We start from the raw sequence: 6,361 nt of genomic DNA, 5'->3' as shown, positions 1-6,361 counted from the left end.
TCTCTCTCTCTCTCTCTCTCTCTCTCTCTCTCTCTCTCTCTCTCTCTCTCTCTCTCTCTATATATATATATATATATATATATATATATATATATATATATATATATATATATATATATATATATATGTGTGTGTGTGTGTGTGTGTGTGTGTGTTGTATAAAAAAGAAATAATTACGAATGCAGACAAGATAAAATTGAAAATTGTACAACAAACTGACTTAAGATATATATATATATATATATATATATATATATATATATATATATATATATATATATATATATATATATGTATATAATATGTATGTATGTATGTATGTATGTATGTATGTGTGCGTGTGTGTCTGTGTGTACAGATTGTCTTCTACTCAAAAAGGGAAACATGTCTGCCACTAAATTAAACTAGAGTAGAAAAAAAGAAAATCACCATTCAGGTATTAATAACATCCAGGAAATTCTTTGTAAGCATTTCCTATTGGCTCTCAAGGATAACAGTTGATTAATACCGTGATATCACTCAAAAAACCGTCAGTATTTTGAGGACACTGACAGGCGAGGTAAACCTAAACCCGTCTATTTAAGAAACAAAAGTGATTGCAACACGAAGGTAATTCAAAATGATGAGAGGAACATGTTGGCATTTGACAGATTTGTAATGTAATAAAAAATTCACACTGGAATTATATCAAGGACAAATGAAACTCAATAACGCTTCGGACTGGTCACATTTCTGACGTTGTTCGGGAATTATAACCAAATATTATACTTCACCCCTTCCCACACACACACACACACAAAACACACTGCTTGACAAATTTTATATACATCCCCATTGACATATAAAATTGTTTGAATGTAAGGAGTGCTGTTGTCATACGTGTCAGTAAAGTACCCTACTGTAATTGCAGTTTATAAAACAAAATATAACAAATAAAAATATAATAAAGCAATAGAGAGAAAAACCACCAGTAACAAAGAATAATAACGAAAATAAAAAAGTTATCTTTGAAAGGTTCTTCACACAGTTTATAAAATATCCCTGGTATTTATAGGGAAAAAACACACACACACAGCTAAAGAGAGAGAGAGAGAGAGAGAGAAGTTTCTTGATGCAGTTTATAAAATATCCCTGATATTTATAAGAAAAATAAAAAAAAAGACACATACACACAGTAGCAAGAGAGAGAGAGAGAAAAATTTCTTGATGCAGTGTATACAAAAACCCAGGAATTTATAAGAAAAAACACAGCAAAAGAGAGAGAAGAATGGAGAGAGAGAGAAAGAAAGAGAGAAACTCTCTAGAAAAAAAACATAAGTAAAGCAACTATCTTCGAAAGAATTTTGATGCAGTTTACGAAACAACGCAGCGGGGGAGACAAAACAACAGTAGAAAAAAAATGAAAAACCTATTATCTTCGAAAACTCCTCGAGAGAGAGAGCGCGCGCGCGCGCCCTCAAACCCCTCCCTTCCTCCCCTTCTAAAACAAATCGCGCGTGATTTCCGACGGGAGGACAAGTAGTACTTCAAGCGAGGCTCTTACCATAAAAATAAACCCGAATCCTTAAAGGTCCTTGGAGGTCTGGCGATGTTTTCTGAGTCAATATTTGATCAGTTTGGGTTGGGGGGCTCTCTATCACGACCCCCACCCCGCAGGGTCAGGGGGGAGGGGTAGGGAGCGGCACCAGGGGACGGTTAAACTGTGAAGAATTTGGAGAATTTTGTGTTTTATATCTGGCTCCAGTGCCATATCTCATTTTATGGGGGCGTCCTCTGTGCCTTCGTTCGCGTTTGATTTGCTTCTTCTCTCTCTCTCTCTCTCTCTCTCTCTCTCTCTCTCCTTTCTTTTAGTCTGCCTCTCTTTTATCTCGTTTTATGAGGTCGTCCCCCGTGCCCCCGTTCGTGTATGATTTGCTCTCTCTCTCTCTCTCTCTCTCTCTCTGTCTCTCTGTCTCATGGAGCTAAAAATATCAGAAAGAGCAAGCAGAGGTAGATTAATAGTGCCCAAAACTATACCAGGAAAACTAAGGACAGCACACAGGACATTAATCCACTACGCACTAGCATCGATAATGCAGCGATTATTCAATGCGTTACCAGCTCATCTGAGAAACATATCAGGAGTGAGCGTAGATGTGTTTAAGAATAAGCTCGACAAATATCTAAGCTGCATCCCAGACCATCCAAGATTGGAAGATGCAAAATATACCGGAAGATGCATTAGCAATTCTCTGGTATACATCAGAGGTGCCTCACACTGAGGGACCTGGGGCAACCCTAACGAACTGTAAGGTCTGTAGGGTAAGGTAAGGTTTGGTGGTTTCACAAAATTAACAGAAATGCAGAACCACAACTTCACTTTGAAAGCGACATGTTTTAAAATGACAGAATCTTAGTACTTTTTCGATGTTTTCGCCTCTCTTCAGGAGTCTATATTTTGACATGGCTCGCCTGTCTATTCGTCTTTTTTTATAAGAATACTCAAAAACTTGTACATAGATTTTAACGAAAGCTTGACCAAAGGTAGGTCTCGAGACAGCCAGCAATCTATTAGATTTTGAGAGAGACAAGATTGATACATTGGGAAGATGAGGCCTTTTAGTGTGTATGCGTGTGTGTTTATGTGTGAGTAGTTAGGAATTTGTGAGGAGTAGTCTGACGATCTCCGAAAACTCTTTCTACATTCAATCCCACAGAGACGGATTAATCTATAATTCTCCGAATCTACTGTGGCTATACGCCAAGCCCAGAAAATCAAGTATTCATAGGTACAAATACAGGCAGCACTCCTCACTAAATGAAAAGATTAGAAATAAAGAAACTATAACAAACGCCAACAGCTGTGTTTTAGACATCAAAGTGTTTATATTAATAGTTCTTTAATTGGAGAGTTTTCTTAAGGAAATACCAAGCCTTGTTCCTTTTTTAAGGATTCTGTACTTTGTGGTTAAGCCTAATTTTTCAATTTAATTTCTTATCTTTGGTACTGACTAAAATAAAATATTAGATAACACATACACTAAACATCGCACCCAAAATAATTCTGAAATTAACAGAAATCCCTTTAACAAGAAACATTAGTTCAACGACCCAGTTTCAAGTCCAATTAAGTCACATTCTAACAACCCCGCCCACCGCTAAAAAAAACGAAATGGATAAGAAAATAAAATCACTAGAAGTCTCCCATTAACGTCTTCAAACGAAGCATAAAACTCGCAATCTATCTGAAAGTGACCACGCAACTTCAGGCTATCGTACCTTGATGGCCTTAAGTTATCGTACTCATCTCCTGCAACGATCCGATAGCAACTTTTCCCGTAGGAGTCTGAGAGAGTTCTCCTATTTAGTCAGGATGGATGGAAATCCTTTCCTGGGAATCTCGGCAATTTGTTTTCAATGAATTTTCTATTCTGAAGCAGGTTTAAGGATTCGGTGATGTAGATGATATCAATAGAATGTTTGAACGTTTGGGGGATTAGAGAGGAAATAATGTGTTTCATTATTCAAATGTTATGAGCTATTTGTGGATTAATGTTTGACAGTATACGAAATGATAGGTCTGCTTGTTATACATCCTCAAGATACGAAAACATTAAAACAGAATGTTTTAATTTTTGAAAAAAAGTGGAGAGAAATTAATGTTGCTTAATGACTCAAGTGGTTGCAAGTTATTCCTGGTTTAATGTTTGACAATATTACGAAATGATAGGCCTGCTTGTTATTCGCCCTCAAGAAAAGACACCATTTTGCCTTTTTATAGGAATGCCTCTACACTGAAAATATTTCTAGATGAAATTACAACAAGCAACCACCAATACGACAAATAAAAAAAATAATTTCATAATACCTTTACACTGAAAATATTATTAGATGAAATTACAAAAGGTAACCTCCAATACGACAAATACAAAAATAAATTTCACAATACCTTTATACTGAAAATATTTTTAGATGAAATTACAACAAGCAACCAATAAGACAAATAAAAAAAAGTTGATAGCTCTCAGAAAATGCAAACAGCGTTGAAAAGACGACCAAGATTGCCACACTTGTGCCAGAAAACTTGAGAAAATAAAGTGGTGTCTGGTCGAACCAAACTAATGAATCTGTCCACGTAATCCACTTCCTCTCTCCAGTCCTTTAATCCCAACATTCGTTCTTCGAACACGAAAGTTCCACGACGCAAAGACGAAATATTCTTTGTATATTCGTTGTCACTACGAAATAATCAATTCCCGCTTATAAGGAACGGTTGCAGTAAAGCGAGATACACTGAATTATTCACGAAAAAATAGCACAACGCAGAGAAGAAATATTAGTTGTCACTATGAGATAATCAACTCCCTCACAAAAGGAAGGGCAACAGCAAAGCGAGACTCACTGTAGTTCCTTCACAAAGCAAACTAGGACTTATCACAACATTCCGCGGCCTTCCGTTTCGTCTATGTCCCAAGGCGCAATTGCTTGTTCAAACTGCATTATCGCAAAGTCACAAAGAAATCTGTCACTCGTAAGATACAGAATATAACCCACACATGACTTTAAAAATTATTTAGATCTTCGTAAATAAAGGAACATCACCAACCTCACGCGAAAACACCCACATCGCTACGCCAAGTCACATTATCTGGTAAACATCCGGTGCAAGTTGAGTGTGGCACTTTGATAAATTATAAAACAAGAGAGCGTCGGAATGCGTGATACAACTCTAAAATATTCGAAGCGCCACAGGCATAAACAAAAGAACTGCACTATGCTGATATTCTGAAAATAAAAAGAGGGCTGAAAAGGTTCAAGGGTCAACAGTTATCTCATTTCTCCGAGCCTCAGAATTGATGGAATGAAAAACAATCGACAAATATTACGTTATAAAATTTATCATGTAAGCTTCACAGGTATAAACAAAAGGAATGCACTGTACTGTACAATATTCTAAGCTTCACAGGCATAAACAAAAGGACTGCACTATACTGTACAATATTCTAAGTTTCACAGGTATAAACAAAGGGACTGCACTATACAACAGCTTGATAATATTCTAAGCTTCACAGGCATTAACAAAAGGACTGCACTATACTGTACAGTATTCTAAGCTTCACAGGTATAAACAAAAGGACGGCACTATACAACAGCTTGACAATATTCGAAGCTTCACGGGCATAAAAAAACTGCACTATACTGTACAATACTCTAAGCTCCACAGGTATAAACAAAAGGACGGCACTATACAACAGCTGGACAATATTCGAAGTTTCACAGACGTAAAAAAAGAGCTGCGCTATATTTTACAATAGTCTACGCTTTGCAGATATAAACAAAAGGACTGCAATGTACAATGCAATATTCTAAGCTTCGTAAGTATGAACAAAAGGACGATCAGTTTAAATCATAAACACGGAAATACTTCGTCAATGCCATCTTCCCATACATCAACAATAACCTGTATATTCACATCACTTATCGTAAACTTCCATACCTATAAATCTAGCCACGACTACTCATGAAGAGGCAGCACATTCACACCACACGTCGAATATGTGACTGTCGTCGCTCTCTCTCTCTCTCTCTCTCTCTCTCTCTCTCTCTCTCTCTCTCTCTCTCTCTCTCTCTGAAGTCATTTGTAACGCACCTGATGCAAACGCCGATGAATGCTGGACTTTATACATGTGTTCGTTTATCTACCTGTAACACATGTGTGCTCTAAGGCAGCAGAGGTGCCAGGTAGTTAAATAGTTCTTATTTTTTGTCCTCCAGGTAATCTACTCCTTCTTTTAAGCAGGTAGTGGGGATTATCTGGTTTAAATTTTTTCTCCTACCATGAAGACATATTTTATGTATATACTCGTATATACATATATATATATATAAATATATATATATCAGACAAACACATATATATACAGTATATATATATATATATATATATATATATATATATATATATATATATATATATATATATATATATATATATGTGTGTTTGTGTCAGCTAAAATCTACAGGAAAACAACTGAGATACTTCATTTTAATAAACCAAATTAAATCAACCATTCACATAATAATAATAATAATAAATATAATAATAATAAACACAGTAGATATTATTATTATTATTATTATTATTATTATTATTATTATTATTATTATTATTATTATTATTATTATTATTATGTGGTGATAATAACCTTATCAATGTTGAAGGGTTTGGCGGCTGGTGGCCGGGTGAAGTGAGTCAAACCAGATGTAAGATTAAGTTTAAGAGAATAAGTAATTTTATTTAATATCAATACCTGTGCATATTTACCAACCGGATAGCCCCTCACACCTGCTGGATTTCATTTGAAAAGGGGCTTTCAAATAC

At 35.6% G+C, this 6,361-nt stretch overlaps 1 protein-coding gene across 3 annotated transcripts in view; it reads right to left on the bottom strand.

Annotated features, from left to right (window-relative positions):
• The window catches only part of LOC136832656 (uncharacterized), a 16,333-nt gene extending 10,738 nt beyond the window's left edge, over positions 1-5,595 (bottom strand). Inside the window, exon 1 of one of the 3 annotated variants that reach the window (XM_067093933.1) lies at positions 5,477-5,595. The gene's annotated coding sequence lies outside the window, so the exon portion shown is untranslated. Of the gene's footprint in view, positions 1-4,381; positions 4,703-5,476 lie in introns of those variants that run through there. The other 2 variants (XM_067093934.1, XM_067093936.1) reach the window with 2 other exon arrangements.
• Positions 5,596-6,361: the final 766 nt, after the last annotated feature.

This window comes from Macrobrachium rosenbergii, chromosome 50 (assembly GCF_040412425.1).
Source record: "Macrobrachium rosenbergii isolate ZJJX-2024 chromosome 50, ASM4041242v1, whole genome shotgun sequence".
Lineage (NCBI taxonomy): Eukaryota > Metazoa > Arthropoda > Malacostraca > Decapoda > Palaemonidae > Macrobrachium > Macrobrachium rosenbergii.
This window is presented reverse-complemented; position numbering and strand designations above follow the sequence as displayed.